Genomic DNA, 16926 nt, shown 5'->3' on the forward strand with positions numbered 1-16926 from the left:
GATCAAATGGTAGTTATTGTCCCATACAATCAGTTACACAGAATTTGGACAGACTCAGTTCAGCTAAATAGACAAATTAATCACTTCCCTCCTGTAACCAACTTACCTGTATTGACAATGAAACCTTCTCTGTGACATGTGAAAATGTATATGACTATTCATTAAAAAAAGTATTTTGTGTTATACAGGGATGTTTTATGAAAATGGAGTATGTTCAGATTTTTATCAAAAGCCATAAAAAACCCCTCAACCTTTCCTCTGTACAGAGTAATTTCAACAAAACACAAGTTTTTTCAACCAGTAGAGTATTTGTAACAACATTAGTCATTAGATTGAGAAATTAAACTTCTTTCTACTCTATCATCATAAACTTGAAGAATAGCCACAATCACTTTATCTGAAAACAATGATTACTACCATATTTCTTTATAAGAATTTCACACTGTGTAATTAGCATACATACACTAGGATAGGTTGATAACAGTTCTTACAGTAAGATTACTCTCACCTGATTTCAATACCATTTACAGGGTAATACACCTGGTTAGGCAAAGAAAAGAAAAACACTACTACAGGGTGACAGAGGTGGATGGAGAAGAGGGTTAGGAAAAGCACCTTTGTAAGGTGGTTTGTCGAACCAAGATAAATCCTGCCCTTCTAAATCAGTAACAACAGGTTGGATTCCAATATTTAAACATGAAATAACAGCTTCCATACAATCAATATGAAACATGGTGAGATATTATCAAGTAACACAGCTTTCTGCTAAGGAGCACTTGTTTTTCTGTGAATGTGTTGATCACCTGTCTTTTCAAAACTGAAAATTCCAAAGTAATATTCCCATAAGGCTGAAACCACCAAGACTCAATGTAAGCAGATTTCTGTTACAAGCTTTGCCTTCATAATTGGGCAGCACAGGTAGAAAAATCTTCATAATGCAGAAGCACCTACAAGTTTTATAGTTGAAGCATGTGCTTTTTATTATGATAATGGGATACCAGTAGTAGGTAGGGGAAAAAAAAAACATCTCCCTAAACATGAGGAATTTAATTGTAAAGTCTCTCAGTATCTTAATGACCTCCTGTTTCAAGGGATAAACATGTAAAAGGACCATGTCACTCCTCCACCCAAAACAGGATACCTAATTTCACCAAGCTGTGCTGGCAGCAGAGAGGGGTGCAGACAATTCCCACATCTACCCCAGGAGCACAAGTCTGCCAATCCTCCAGGCATCCTGGCCTGAAAGAGCCTAAGGAAGGTGAATGATGCACACCACAAAGGCCATAGCACTCTCCCTGGTAAGGACTGACTACTGCCCAGGACAAAATAGGCAGAACAAACCTTCCCAGAGAAAGCTTCCTGCACAGTAATAACCTTCTGTGGTCCCTTCTGGCAGTTTGTGCCAGCCAGTAGCTCCCAAGTCTGTTGCTCTGCTGGAAGGCTGAGCAGCCTGCCCTGTGTGTCACAGCATGCCAGGCAGACCCCTGGAAGGGTGGTGTGCAACCTCCCCAGCACTGCAATCACTGCTAGCAAAATATGGGATTCCATTTGAAAAATTAAAATAAAATGGCTGAGTGATGGATTGGTACAAGGTTTTAATCACAGATTTCTAATATCTAAGAATCCTCCTTTTCAGACAAGCCCAGGGGCTCTGGCTGTCACTCAGCCCAGCAGCTGGATCCACAGCAAGGGCTGTTTGTTTCAAAGCACAGTCTGAACAAACCTGTTACCTGCTAATTTGTCATAATCAATTGCTTAGAAAATGCCAGAGTAGAGATGAACAAACCATTCACAGCAAATTACTCATCCAATAAATTGTATCCTGTTCCCGTTCAAGAATTGCCAGGGAACAGTCTTGATACATACTGATGTCTGTGCCAGTGAAAATGTTTTTTGAACTCATTTGAATAAGCACCTCTTCCTATAAATCACCCAAGCATTCCCTGCTGTGAATCTCATACCCTTGACATGCAGAAGGCAATGCTGAGCATTTGGGCATCTTTTCCACAAAAGGCAAATGAGGGCTGCAGCTGCAGATCTTTGGGCAGAGCTGCATCACAGCTGCTGTGCTGACAAGCTCCCCACACCACTAATTCCCAGGAGAGAAACTGCTGCAACAGTGTCACAACTGCATCCCACCAGAAGCACACACTCAAAATGACTCAAGCATGCAAACTACCTTCCACAAATCAAAAACCAAATCCTGAAACTCACTTCCCCTCCAAGAAGAGACCACCTTACTTCCAGAACTGAAAGCAAAGCCTGTTTTCTAAGTTGAACTCTCCTCAGTAATTCTCCAAACACGTGATCATATGCATGGACATCAACATGCAAGCAAATAAATTAACTATAAAATAATCCTAGAATTATAGAATAATGTTATTTTTCCATAGGAAAGACCATTTAGGTTATGTGAAGATCGTTTTTATGAGGGTTTCTGCACTCACTTAATGGGAAAATGAGGAAAGAGAGCTACCCAGCACCAAGCTGTGGAAAGTACACAAAAATGACTGGTTTGTATAGTATGGCTTTTGTTTGGCCCTATAAAACAGAGAGTCTATATTGATGCAGTAGTTATGACCACAGAGTCACTAAACTGAGGTGTGCAGTTTTCTCAAAACTGCAAGCACATCACCCTCCTGAATATTCTGGTATTATGATTAATTATCATCCTTATAATCTGTGGGCTCCTGTAGACTTCTACTTGTGGTCAATCTGTGTATTTAGTAAGCATTTCAAGGTAACTTCTACAGTGCTACCTCTCTCTCTTTTGCTCAGAAGCCTCTCACACAGGTAGCACACATTGTGTCAGGCCATGAGGGTCATGAACACAAGGGACACACCTTTTCTGCAGCTCTCATTACTCAGGAGGGATTATTCATAAATATAGATATTGATTTTGATTGATATCAAAACTCTCTTTCTTCCAATACCACCTCTGGAGGGAATCCTCACTCTTAAAATACAAATCATTTTTTATTGATTTAAGCTTCCTCAGGATTGTGTTTCAAAAAACAGCAGAGTTTTAAACAGAGCTCACTATAGATGAATACAATATTTAGATCAGCTGCATTCTGGCTCCACCTCGACATCCACTGTCCAGAAGTACCTTTTTCCCTAGAAACTGTGTGACTGATAGACCAGGGCAGCACAGCAAAGTATATGAAGACACATGAAAATGACAGCTAACAGCTCAGATCTGCCATCTCAAAACACTGAGATGTGTCTGTGCCTTTTGTACAGAAGTTTGAATTCCTATTTACACAGTTCTTATATTAAACATAAACAGGAAGAACCCACTGGGCCAGAACTACACATTTTTCCCCCACATATTATCAGCCACATACACAAACCACTCCAGCTTATTTTTCTTTATATTTTCTCTTCTTTTGTTGGCTCTAATCATCTTGATCCTCACTTAAAGCTGCCTCAACCCCTCTCATCTTGTAGTATGTTTAATGAATGGCTGTTCAGATAGAACTCAAAGTGCATAGAAGATTTATAGTACAGCAAGTTTCATCTGGAGAAGGTATAATTTTTTTTTCCAGTTTAGCTCTAGCATGCTCATAAAACTGCTTACAAGCAATACTGATTGTATATCATGGAATGCTCTACAGAAACAATTTAAATCAGATTCAAGATAACTTTCTTCCCTTTTATTTATTTTAAAGGAAATATTTTGTTTCATATCTGCCATGGCAAGAAATTCATTCAAATTAAATTCATCATTGTCCCCAGCAGGTTTAGACATCTATTTCTCCCTTCTGGATGACAGCCTCAAGGTGGTCAGCAGCACTTCCAACTGCAGGAGATCAGGTCTCACAGTAACTGAGTGTGCACACTGTCAAAGGTCCTTACACCTCTCGAGTTAAGCTCCAGGTCTGTGTCACACCATGCAAACAGGCCATTTATTCAGGCTTCCCTCATGTCAGTAAATTTGGCTTGCTGTCACCTTGAAGGACACCCCAGATGGATGGTGGCTGAGGCTGTCCCTGTCAGTGCAGCAGGGGACAGACAGGTGCCCTGGGGAGGTTCCTCATCATCACAGCACTGGCAGTGACTCATTCCTGGGGAGAGCACACAGCACCTGCCATTCCTGCAGCAGCCACCTCCTCAGGACTGCAGGTTATTTACAGACACTCATTTAGACCATTTCCCACTCTGTCAGGGAAGAAAGGACATTTGTACAAGTCTCAGTGTTGAGGCTGAGCGCCTTGGACACAAGTGCTCAGCTTAAGCCCAGCAGGGCTTCATTGGCTCACCAGCAGCTGATGTTAGATTTTCAGTTCTCCAGTCAGTGTATCACTCATTATCTCACTTGTGCTGAGACAGATATGTGTGTCCAAAAGTTCAGTTCCCATACTCTCAGACTGATTTTTAATGCTTTGCCTGTTTTGTTTTCAGCCTAGTTAGAAGGCCTGTGTCCACTGGTAAAGTGGCTGGTCAGTTCACAGTCATGCTACGCCTGCCATGGATGACGCCTTCCAGTAATTTCTGAGGAAAAAGATGGCATTTTACATGGAGTCACTTTGGTCCCTTCATGGAGGAGGAGCCCAAAGGCTGCTCCCACACCGGGCAGCATCAGGGATGGGCACTACCTTGGGCACAGAGCTCTGCCCATCCCTGGGCATCAGACACAGCCCAGCCATGCTGAGGAGGAGCAGAGGGTCCCTACCCAAACACATTTTAGGCTCTTACATCTCTGGACTAGCTCTCCTCACAGCACAAATCTCATCAAAGTATTTACAAAAGCAGTTCTGCTCAGCAGGCCAAATGAGGGAGGAAAACATGACAAATTTTATATGCTTTGACACTTATTTGGGAGATTCACAGGCCTCATTCTGGCCCCGTGCCCAGGAATGAATTACACTCTAAAATACTAAACTGCACTCTTATGGCAAATACTAAAATGCTGTTATCCTAATAGCAATGCAATATCATGATAGAGAGCAGAAAAATGACACACAGCAGTGCTCCTAATCTGAAAGACAATAACACTATAAAATATAACATATTTAAAAAATTATCCCAATTAGTGCTTCCCAATATATGCTCTAGCTTAATAACACTCATAGCTTTTCAACAGAATATACCAAATACCAGCTCAGTTGATTTTATTGGTATTACTGAATAGTAATATGCATCACATAAGTAGGTAATTATGGAATTGAATATTTATGTACCATCTAAAAATTAATACTTATGTCATTCAACAGACAAAAAATTTTAAAATCCTATAATTATGAGCATGGAACACTGCTTATTTGCCATATTAAATTAGAAGAAGAAAACACATTTCAATAGAAATGTTTTATGCCACAGAGTAGGATGATATTTCTATTGAAGATGAAAACTAGAAATCAGTGTATATAGTGTATCAAATATATATGGATGAAAGAGCTACATAAATTTCAGTTTTGTATTTTTCTTTCCAAACTGTACTTAGAAAAAGCACAAAATCAATTTTGCAGATAATACGGACAGATGCAGATGTAAATAGAGACACATGACTGTACCTGGGTTGTACATTATATTTACAACCATGCCTGGAGAGAATATAGCACGTGTGGGCAAGAGTTTAGACACTGACTGAAGCAATAACAGCCAGAAAACAATCCAACATGCAGCATAAGAAAACTACTCCCCTGTTAGCCAGACTTCCCAAAATGGATATATTTCTTCTACCTGGAACAAAATGAGCCATGCCTTGCAGAGGCTGCAGCCAGACAGACAGACTGGGACAGCCACAGCCCCCAGTGATCAGGCAGCTGCCACACCATGCAGTGCTAACAGCAATATGTTCATGCTAACAGCAATATGTTCATCCTGGGGAAACTGTGAAGCTCTCAGCAGATAATCCTGAGGATCCCTAGCGTTCCACATAATGGTCATCCAAATAATCACAGGAAGCTCTGTAAGTCAAGCAGACTGTACAGTGTGACAGGCTCTGTAAGAAAACAATCTTCGTGTAAGCAGCTTGTAAGGGGTTTGCAAAGCTTTGTGCCACTGTCTAGCTAGGCCACTCAGTGGCACAGCCTCAGGAACTAGGATGATTCATTAGAAATTCTGATGAATAAGCAGATACCTACAGCAAGTCTAGAAACCCTAATTAGGTTTTTTTACAAATTTTTTTCTGATTTGTATTCTTTTTGGAATGCGTCAGTCATCAGCTACTAAATAGGTATTCCTTTGGCCTGCAAATATTCCATTTTAAACAGCCTACACATATATATTGAAATAGAAATTGGCCCCACTGTCATGCCTGGATGTCTTGTCTGTGTGAATGCACCTATCAATATTAACAGCTAAATTATCTTTCACTGACACTACTGGGCCCTGTCCTGCAAAATTTCAGAGCCCTTTTACAAGGTGCTTCACTAAGCTATGGAAAAGGACCTTCGCCATTTCAAGTAATTAATTAGAAATGTCTTCAACAAACACTCTTCTGTTTCCCTTCTACATCAACAATTCTGTCTCTATTGACTTTTAAAGAGGCATTAGGAACCCTATCTGAAAATATTTTTATACCAATAAGAGCTGTAAAAGAACTGACTGAATGATTGCTGCACCCAGAGATGCTGAGGATGTGATGTGTGAACAGTGGGAAGTTTCACCTCTGTTTTGCTTCAGTCAATCCCAAACTATCGGACTCAACAAGGAACCAATACTGGAGTCAATTTTGGAGAAGTGTAATGGTCTGCGAAATAGGAAAGGTCAGATCAGGTAATGCATTATTCAGTATAGATTTACACTCTGACAGTATGAATCTCTGAGAGATTTAGAATCTAAAATGTTTATCAGCACTTTTGGGTGCATTCTTCCATTCATATTTGTTAAAACTGAATAAAAACACAGCAATGCTTCAAGAAACACAAAAAGGTCAACATTTAAAAATTGCCTCATCGATTGGGACTTTCCTGCCCTCATGGACATTACTGATCTAGAAAGTCCCATGAAAGTGGTTATGAGTAACCCTTTGTGAGTTTTTGCTCCAAAAAATCAGATAATGCTAAACAATGGTAACTTCGGGCTGCCTTTATTGTCTTTGGCAATATAAATGAGATAACCGGCATTTAATCAATTTTAACAATTATCATTAACATAAAAATTAGACTGTATATTGGATAAGTGATTTATCCAATATATTTATTGGATATATGTTTATATGTAAATGTAGAATGATTTTTGGTCTTTTCAATGACTGTTACAGACCTGCCAGGAATCAAGACTAATCACAAGCTTTTAAAGAGTATAGTTCTACACTTCATTTCAGTAGAAGTAAATCCAGTTAAAGAGCTTCCCTCTTTTCACCTCCTGTTTCCAGCTCCCTGGTACTACTCAGAGCCTATTTGAGCTGATACAACTGTGTGGGGTGCTGTGTAATTGACAAATAGAATAATCTAGAATTAAATAGAAAAAAAAAATGGCAGGGGGGAATAAACAGAGAACATAGACAACTAGATAGATATTGCCACATAAACACAAAAACAGCCATAAATGTCTCATGCCCTATAAATGTGGCACTCATTGATTTGGCTTATAGATTAGGTTAAAAGAAAAGAAAGATTTTGGGACATGATTACAGCCTTCAATTATAGGTTCCTCCAGACCTCTATCTTGACTGTAGTAAAGTCAACGTAGCATGTGGAACATAAATGTTAAAGCAAGAGCCCCAACAGTGGGATGCAACAAATGGACTTTCTCTTTTTTCAGAGAAATTTAAGAAAATTGCCTTAAAAATAAAACAAAACAAAATGATGTTACAATAGCTATGTAGGAAGAGACCATGGGTGATGGTGAGCTACTGATGGATTAGGATGAGTAAACCCTTAAACCTCTTTGGGTCAGGAGAGAAGCATTACAGGGGCTGTCTGAACCCCACCAACCCCCACAGAAGTGATTCTGCTCAGTGGCTCTGCTCTGCCTCAGTGTCTGTCCAACAGAAAAAACAAATCTCAGGCAGGGAACTCACCCCGTCCCAGCATGGCTCACAGAAACCCAAACAGACTGAAATAACCACAAGCCAGATAATCTGGGCAGGTATTAGACCCCAGATAACCTGACCCTTACTTCTACACATTTATGTCTGGCTTTTTAATCACTATGGTTTGTGTCTGGATGATACTTGCTAATAAAATCCATCTTTCTTAACCATCACCTTTTATTTTGCAAATACACAGGAGTGAGTTAGAGACCTCCATATTTCCATTTAATTTTATTATCAAAGACAGAAACCCAATTATTTTAATTTGTTTTTTTGTTTGTTTCCATCCTTGAAGATGCAATAGTCCAATGAGGATATTGCCTTTGTCTACTCAGCTTCCAAGTCACTACATTAAAATGCTGTGGATAGAAATATTTCTAAGAGAATGTATGAAGACACTAGCTTCGCCTTTCTGATTTTTTGGTGATATCTGAGTTTCCTTCTTTCTAAAATAGCTATCACTTCTTCAGGAAGCATTTTCTTGAATAAATGATCCAGGCCAATCCATCTAATTTGAGCAAAAAAGGCTGAAATAAATACCTTCCACACTATATTACAAAATTACATGGACTGTAATTTAGCAAATAACCACAAATTTATACAAAACATCTATATGAAAGTCACTTTATTAGACAATTTTCTGGCTCAGTAAACCATCTTCAAGATCTCCAAACCTGTACTAAGTAACCAATTGTTGCTGTGTCACTGACTCATGACAGGCAGATTTTACCCCATTAATATTCTAAAGATTTTTCCATTATTTCAATTTTACAGAGCCCATTCATTAGCATCCCTTACAACAATACTGAGACTCTATACTAGCATTCAGCTACAATTTCCAGAGGTACTAAATAGCTTTTCTCCTGTTAATAATTCATTACAGAAGCTGAAGTTGCCAGACCATATCAGTCATGATGCTCACAACCATCAAGGCCAAGGCCTTTTTGGGGGAAAAAATGTTCTACCAGCTTCACAGCTACCTTGTGGAAGCAAAAACCTGCACAAATAGTCAGTTTTCCAGCTAAATTTCTATCTGTGCTGTCACACCAGGGTGAAGCAGCTGTGTCAAACCTGTCACTCCTGGAGAGTGGAGGACATGCTCAGGATTACAACTCCACATCTCACAGAGGGGGCTCAGACTGTATGGGGGAGAGTGCCCAGCTGCTGCTGGTTACTTCATCCCTCTTTATCATTGACCAGCTGTGGGAAATTTCTTCTTATCCAATTCTGGGATAATTCTTTTTATCCAATTTTGGATAATACTGAGCATACATTAAAAGACTGTACTGAATGTAGTTGATAACAAGAATGAGAACAGGCAATTCAAAGCCTTAAAATAAATAATCCCATGATTTATGCTCGTGAGCTTAGTATCAGCTTCTACAAAGATCTACATTTTAATACAGTAATATTTTTATGAGAGTTACTTTTTCTTCTTGAGAGCTGGATCACTATTTTGTATACTTTAAAGTATCTAAATGCTTATAAAATATCTTTGGGAAAGAAAATTCCCACTAGAACTTGCATATTAAGTTAAGCTTTTCTACTGAGAATATAATGAAATCCCACTAAATCCTATTTCCATTCAGTCATCAGCAGCTCTGTGCATAAATACATAGAAAGAATGTTATAAGGGATTATGTTTGTGAAAGAATATTAGCCAGCATTCTCGGCTTGTTCCTTAGCAACAGAATAATGATGATTCCTAAAAAAATTAGTTTTAATTTCCCTAAATCAAGAAGTTAGTGATAATACCATTTTAAATCACTTAAGTACTTTTAAGAACCTTAGAAAGATCAAACCATGAGAACAACTCCTGGAGATGAACACTTTTCTTGCTGTAACTTGCATAATGGCCAGGGATACAGAATAGGGGATTATACCAGATTTGCCCCAAATACTCTGAAAATGAAAGATGTCATTAAATGTAGAGACTGATGTATGAAAAAAAACTTTTATGTTTGTTTAATACAGTGTGAACTTATCCAACAGGGAGAGAAATTTCTTTTGGAACACTTTTGACAGGTAAAGAAAGAAGATGCTAGCCATAAAATATTCCAATAACTTGTTCTAGAAAGAAAAGATTGGGTTTGGTGCTATTCTTTCTTTTCTCTAAGGTTACTTCAGTGTCCTTAGAAAGTGTTCCATTCATTACCAACACTGAAATAGCTTTTTTTTTGGAATAATGCCCTGGTGGTGGGTTGACAAGCAGCCTACCTTTGCTTCATAAGTAAAGAAAAGCACATGGAGCCAAATGTATTTCCTGATTCAGGAGACTGCAGGTTAAGAAAAACACTGTGGATGCACATTTAACCAGTCTAGTGTAAGTCTTCAGCTTTCTGAGGAACTTCTTTATGGCATTTTCTATGCTGATTTTCCCATGAGTAAGTTTTATATTTTACATTTTTAATGTACCTTTGGAGCTTCATTTGGTAGCTAATAATAAGTTCTATAGTAAATTCTATAGCAAATACTCTTTGTGTATGGCCATACTTAGATTCAGACAAACTGTCCCAGTTTCTTCACACTGGCCAGCAGCAAGTATTTCAATTAATGTTTGGGGGACATTTAGGGGGCTTTATGGCTGCATTGATAAGACAGAAATGGTAGATATTTTTGCTTTTGTGGAATTCATGTGACACATGACTGAAAATTATAATATGAGAGAGTACATCATATACATACATACCACAAAGGAACACCATGTAAAATAATAAATCAGATCATTTAAGCAGCATAAAAGCATCAAACCTGAATTGAAGTTATTTGTTTAGCCCAGATAACAAGTCAATGTGTCATTAGAGATAACACGCTGAAGGAAAGGGAGGTTTTGGTTCTAAAACACTAAATGAGAAATGAAAGAGATGTGTTTGTGTGTGTGACTTCAGGAGCAGCCTCATCCTCTTGTGTTTGTCTTGTAATGTTCTAGAGGCACCTGGATTTAAGACAATTCCTTCAGCAGTTTCCAAATTGATGCTACTAAAAACCAGAAGTGCAGCAGCTGACAAGATGATTGAGTGACAAAATACAGTAAAGTGTGGAGTCTACAGACTATTTCAGAGTTCCATACCTTGGCCATCACTGATCATGAGGACAAATAAGACAAGTAGATTAAATGTTCACTCTAATGTATATTATATTCACAAAATGAAAAGGTTAACTAACACTGAAGCCCATTCATTCACTTCAGTGCATTGCAAATTCATCAGTTCTGATTACTTTAATAGAGCTCATTTACCCTACAAGGTGTCTGGTTAAATGAAATAACTTTATCAAAATATATATTTAAACTGTAGTTGACTGAATCTAGATTTAATTTTCCAGTGCTTTAGCTCAGACAAATGTTTTTAATCCTCCTCTCCTAAAGCTGTGGCATTTTTCTATTCTGACCTTTATCTGGCATGTATGATGGATAGACACTGCACTGGCAGTACAACCATACATAAATTTAAACTGCCACAGCAGGAAGAAAAAAACAATGTGTTAAGTCAAAAAAGACTGGACTGCCAAGTACTGTATCTATTCTTTTCCCTTCTTTGAACTAGAAGAGCCTGTAGCTGAATGCACTTAAATATCTGTCTTTCTTTAAAAGATGGCACGGAAAATATTTTGAAAATCAAAGCGCCACAATTCTTTTTTTGTCTTCCGAAAAACAAAGGGGAAATTTACAGTATCTATCTAAGTGGACAGAGACACAAACTACTCTTTATTCTTTTTTCCTCCAAGATATACTAAATATGATTAAAAAATGTGTTATTTTGCTACATAACGTGGCAAAAGACAACATCTATTGTTCAAATTTCAAGGAGAAATATTTAGCAGCATTTCTATTAATTCCTTTTTATTTGTCCAATAGTTAGTGTTGTCTGTCAAACAAAAGAGGGTCTTCCCTGCATTTCTGTACTTCAATACAGAGTGGCAATAGAGTCTCAGGCAGTTTAAAATTCACTTCTGGAAAACAGCAAAGAGAAGAATGAGTACATATTTGAGCTGTGGAACAAGGAGTGCTTTGCCATCATGTCCTCACACAGCAAGGGCAAGTCACCCTCTGTCCTTTCTCCCCTCGTGACCCCCAGGCCCCTCCAGGTGCTGCTGTTTTCCCTATAGCCGTGGTTAACCTCTCCAGGACAGGACTCCTTACCCACCCTGAGCAGCAGAGCACAGTGTGGTGAGCACTGCACCCTGCAATTCCCAGGCCACTGCAGAGAAAAAAGGGATAAGGGGATGAAAAAAGAGAAAATAATTGCTGCCTTCAGTTCCCATTTATACACAGAAGCTGAGGGGTACAAAAGGCAAACCAGATGAGCTAAATGGATGAAAACCAGACACCACATACACGTGTCCCACCATCCCTCCTCCCAGTGACACTGCCTCTCACTCCTCCTGTCCCGTGAGCACAGCAAGCCACACCCAGCTTTGTCTCACTATCTCTCCACTTGTTTCAGGAGATCAATAAAGCCACTAAAAGACTCTTTGTTCCCTACTTCCCTGCAGCCAAACATCAGTTTACAGTCACTAGAGAAGTCCTGTCAGCCTCGGCGCACGTCTCTGGTTCTACATGATAAGAGCACTTTTTATAGGTAGTGAAAGATTTAGTTATGCCTCATCAAACACTGTGGAGTTGTTGGCAGTCTCTGAAACACAGCACATTATTAAGCATAGATTAAAAATAAACAAGTGGCAAAACTGAGAAACGCCTACCTGTTTTCCAGGGATTTTAACTATATTTTCATTTCATAGCTGTGGCTGTAGAGGATGAATGTCCTTAGTAACTTTTGGGATATATTGTACAGATTATCTTTTGTCCACAGAAACAGATCTGTGGAAATAGTCACAGCTTATTGTAATTGTATATCACTAACATAAGTTTTCTTGGAATAGATAGAAATTATTAAAGTTACATCACATAAGTCAATGAAAGTGCTGCCCTTGAGCAGAGAGTGGCAAGAAAATTGCACTGTTATTTTTCTAATAAAATAAAAAAACCAAACACATGATTTCCTGATTATCTTATTGAGAAAGGAGACTAGATTTCATTCTTACTCTCAATTTACCTGCTACATTTCATAGACTAACATTTCAAACTCACAGCATCTCAAATGCACATTTCAAATATGTAGGCATTAGCTTATTGAGGCATAGACTGAAATTAATATCTAGGTTTTCTTAAAAAGTAATTAGGCATTACAAAAGCTTAATATTCATGCAGTCTGTGTCTGAAAGACAACAGAATAGCAGTCCATGCCAAATTAACAAAAAATTAAATTCCACCCTATCCCTATCAGCATTCAGGAAAAAAGGGAGTGTTCAAAATACTCTTTGGATATTCTTGGCTGATAGCCACTGTCTCCTTCCCCAGGCATTCGAAATGTTTTGAAAATTCAAAGCCATTAACATCTGCAAGGCTGTTGGCAGGTTGAGGCTGGGTATTTGATAACAGGCCTGCACCACAGCAGCCCCCTGAGAACTCCTGCTTTGCCCTTTCAGGCAGCACTGCAGGTGTGCACTGCAATACCTGCACATCAGTTCAAGCACAGCTCCAAGGGAAACAAGCCTTCTGCCATGCATCTGCAGGTGACCAAGGCATGCTCTAATCAGACCATAAACTTCATCCTCAGGTATGTCTGCTCAAGCCTTTAAGCATCACTAACAGAGCCCCTGGTCAAAAGCTGGCCCACTCCTGCAAGAGAAGAGATCCCTGAAGAGAGGTATTTCACGTCAAATCTCTTAAACCCCTCACTTGAGAATCAGAGGGTTTTTTACCATTGGCAAACCTTATTTCTGAAAATCAAATGCTGTCTATTAAAAGCCACAGTTAATTATGACCTTATAAAAGAATTTTCAGATATGTACAGAATCGTGGGGTGGTTACCCTGCAAAGACATCAGAGCCATGAAAAACAGGTATAAAAAAACCCATTGCTTTGATATCTCTGGAAAAGCTCCTCTACTGCTGCACACACCTGCACATACTCACCCTATTCTTCTCATTGTTCAAATTAAAATCATGTGAAGCAATAACCTTAATATTCCTACAATAAACATAAGCATTTTTGTAGAAGAAAAAATGCCATGCATACAGACTTTTAAATAACACCAAGTACCATTTTAACAAGTAGCTCAAAAGCTAACAATCCTTCAAGAATATCTCTCAAATAATAATTCAACAGAGTAAATAAAAGGTCTAAGGAAAGTGCCAATGTGTTTTATTACAATAACATAGCTATCTGAAGAAACAAAACAGCCTAATAGTTCATTAACTTAATTAGTTCCTTAGCTTTTCCATAGGGAAAAAAATCTATTAGCACTAGGAATGTAAAGAACAGTTAAGGGTGAGGGATATCTGCCATCACACTGTTAACAAACAGCTGCAACCTCTATTTAGGGCTTTCTCAGTTTTTCCCATTTGTGCCTCAGTTATGCATATATGCCAACAGTAATTATTCCAGCAACATGCAGTCTCTCCTGTGTGCCTGATATAACACAAAATACCCATTCTCATCCTTAATCAATGTTTATTCATTTCCTCTCCATTTGCATGGTTGAATGAAATGTTAGTTCTAAGCATAAGAACTGCTCCAAACCTCCAGACAAAAATCTTGCTGTAAGTACAAAGTAAAGGAGAATCTTTAACAAGGCATTTCAGAGACATCTCATCTCCAGTGAATTGACCAGAAAACTTCTGCTGCTCAGATCTGCTCATTTACCACATACAGAGGCACCTGTACTTCCCTGTTCCTGTTCTCTGTTCATCACACAGGTACTGAGCTTTAAAGAGACCAAACTGATTCTGAGCTTGTAAGGACATTTCCACTGATTATACCACAAGTATATGAGCATAGGCTCCCTCAGGGTGTAGGAGAAGCACAAATGTGCTTCTCTAATATTCCATTCAGTTTTCCAAGTGTGTAAAATCACAGGCTGACAATGAGTAAGAAAATAATTAGAACAATATATCCAAGATCAAATCAAATCCATCTTGCAGCATATATTGTTTCTTAGAGTAGTGACACATATTAAAAAAGGATGTGTCTAGAGGAAACAGAAACTCTAAATTTTGATATGTTCACGATAGTGATCATGTGTGACACTTAATCAAAATCTGTCCAACTACTGACATTTCAGAGAGTCAATGAGAATGACTTAAAAGCAAAATTTTTTAACAATGTTTTCATGTATCTACTGAAGCCAGTTTCCATTGACATTTCCTTGTAGACAAATTTAAAATAATTAAAACTAGTAATATCAGCCAACTTTTCTACTAAGACAATTGAGCTCTGTCTGAAGCAAATTGGACACGTTGTTGTTAGCACTGGCTGGGAGGCACTGTGCTGAAAGCAGCCTTTGGAATAGCACTTCTCATTTATAGCAGTCATTGCTAGAAAGCCTTACTACATATATTAGGCACCTCTGCCAGAATTTGTCCCTTCAGGACAAGCAGAACAAGTAATGTAAAAAGTACTCCTGCCCTGGACTCCATGATACAGGTTGATGCAAAGAGGTCAAGCACTGCCAAATCTGAACGCAGCTGGATAGCACCTCATTAAAGTGAGACACTTTTAGTCAGCTCTGCCTAGAGCCAGCATCCCACCTCTTCAAGTACCCAACCAAAATTATTAACCTAGAGATGCAACAGCCCTTAACTCTGCAGCTGTAGGAACTCCTCTAATCCCTCAGGATAACAGCTTCAGGGAGATCTAACCTTAACTTTGGTGCTGCAGTTCCCTGCCTAGGGATAGCTGAGCTTAACTGACCCCCCTCTGCACCAGTACAAGGCTCAGGGCACACGTGTTTGTCAAGGTGTCTGCTTGTGGCTGTGTTTTGGGGACAGAACCCTTGAAAGGCATTGTGGAACTACTGAAAACATCAAGAAACTGTGAAAATGAGACCCATTCACACTTAGGACATTACGTATTTTGCTACTCGTTAAAGGAATACAATTATCAGGGAATGAAAGGAAAAGAAACATACTGGCACAGTTCAAAATTTGCCTGAACTATCACTTATTAAGAGCCACCAAACTGTTTTACACTTACTCTGTTTTCCTTTCACCCAAGCCCAGAAATAGTTTTGGCACACAGTGTCCATGCCTATTGTGCCCAATGAACAAAACCTCCCTAATGAAGACAAGGCTGTTTAGATGCCTCAGCTGTAACCTTATTTGCATTATAAAATGCTTCTTCTATTCTTCTGTGGAGGGAAGACAAGTATGTAATATAAGCAATGTAGTGCAATAAATGTGAGAATTAAGTATTTGCAGACTACTAGGAAAATACAGCATAGTGATGGCAGTTCTGAAAGAAGAAAGTTTACAGTGATTTTCTACAGCTGAAAAAAATATAAAAACTCCCCTGCTGTGAGAAAAAAGTAATCAACTGCACTAACGTGCATGTCGATACAAGTCACATAGAAGTAGAGGTGTTAGACAAATACGTGAACCAAATCTTACAAGCTCTGGGAACCCAGCACATGGGCTCTAATGCTGAACCTAATTTGCAGCATCCTGTTCAAGGAAGATGAGAAATAACAGGACAAAATCCAGATCATCACATCATCTGAAATCTGGAAAATCTGGCCTCTTCTTGAAAGAGTTTGGTTTCTTTGCTCTGTGGGAGAATAAAAACTTGTGGAGTCAAAGGGTGATAGGTGATTATGAGACTGCAGTGAAGAAGATAGAAGTAAACTCTGCTCCATGTTCATTGTGGGAAGGACAAGTAACAACCTTAAACTGCAATAGGAGAGTCAGGTTATAGAAAATATTCTCAACTAAGTAGATCAGTTTCTTTAACTCCCAATCCTTATCCATCCTCACGTGATTTGAATAAACTAAATATGCGTTCAACTCTTACATGTTTTGAAGTGAATGAGTTAATTAAAAAAAATATTAGGCATGAAAAAGGTACATAGTTCACTAAAGACAGCAGCAAAAAATTGCAGAACATA

This window comes from Ammospiza caudacuta, chromosome 7, assembly GCF_027887145.1.
Source record: "Ammospiza caudacuta isolate bAmmCau1 chromosome 7, bAmmCau1.pri, whole genome shotgun sequence".
In the NCBI taxonomy this organism is placed as follows: Eukaryota; Metazoa; Chordata; class Aves; order Passeriformes; family Passerellidae; genus Ammospiza; species Ammospiza caudacuta.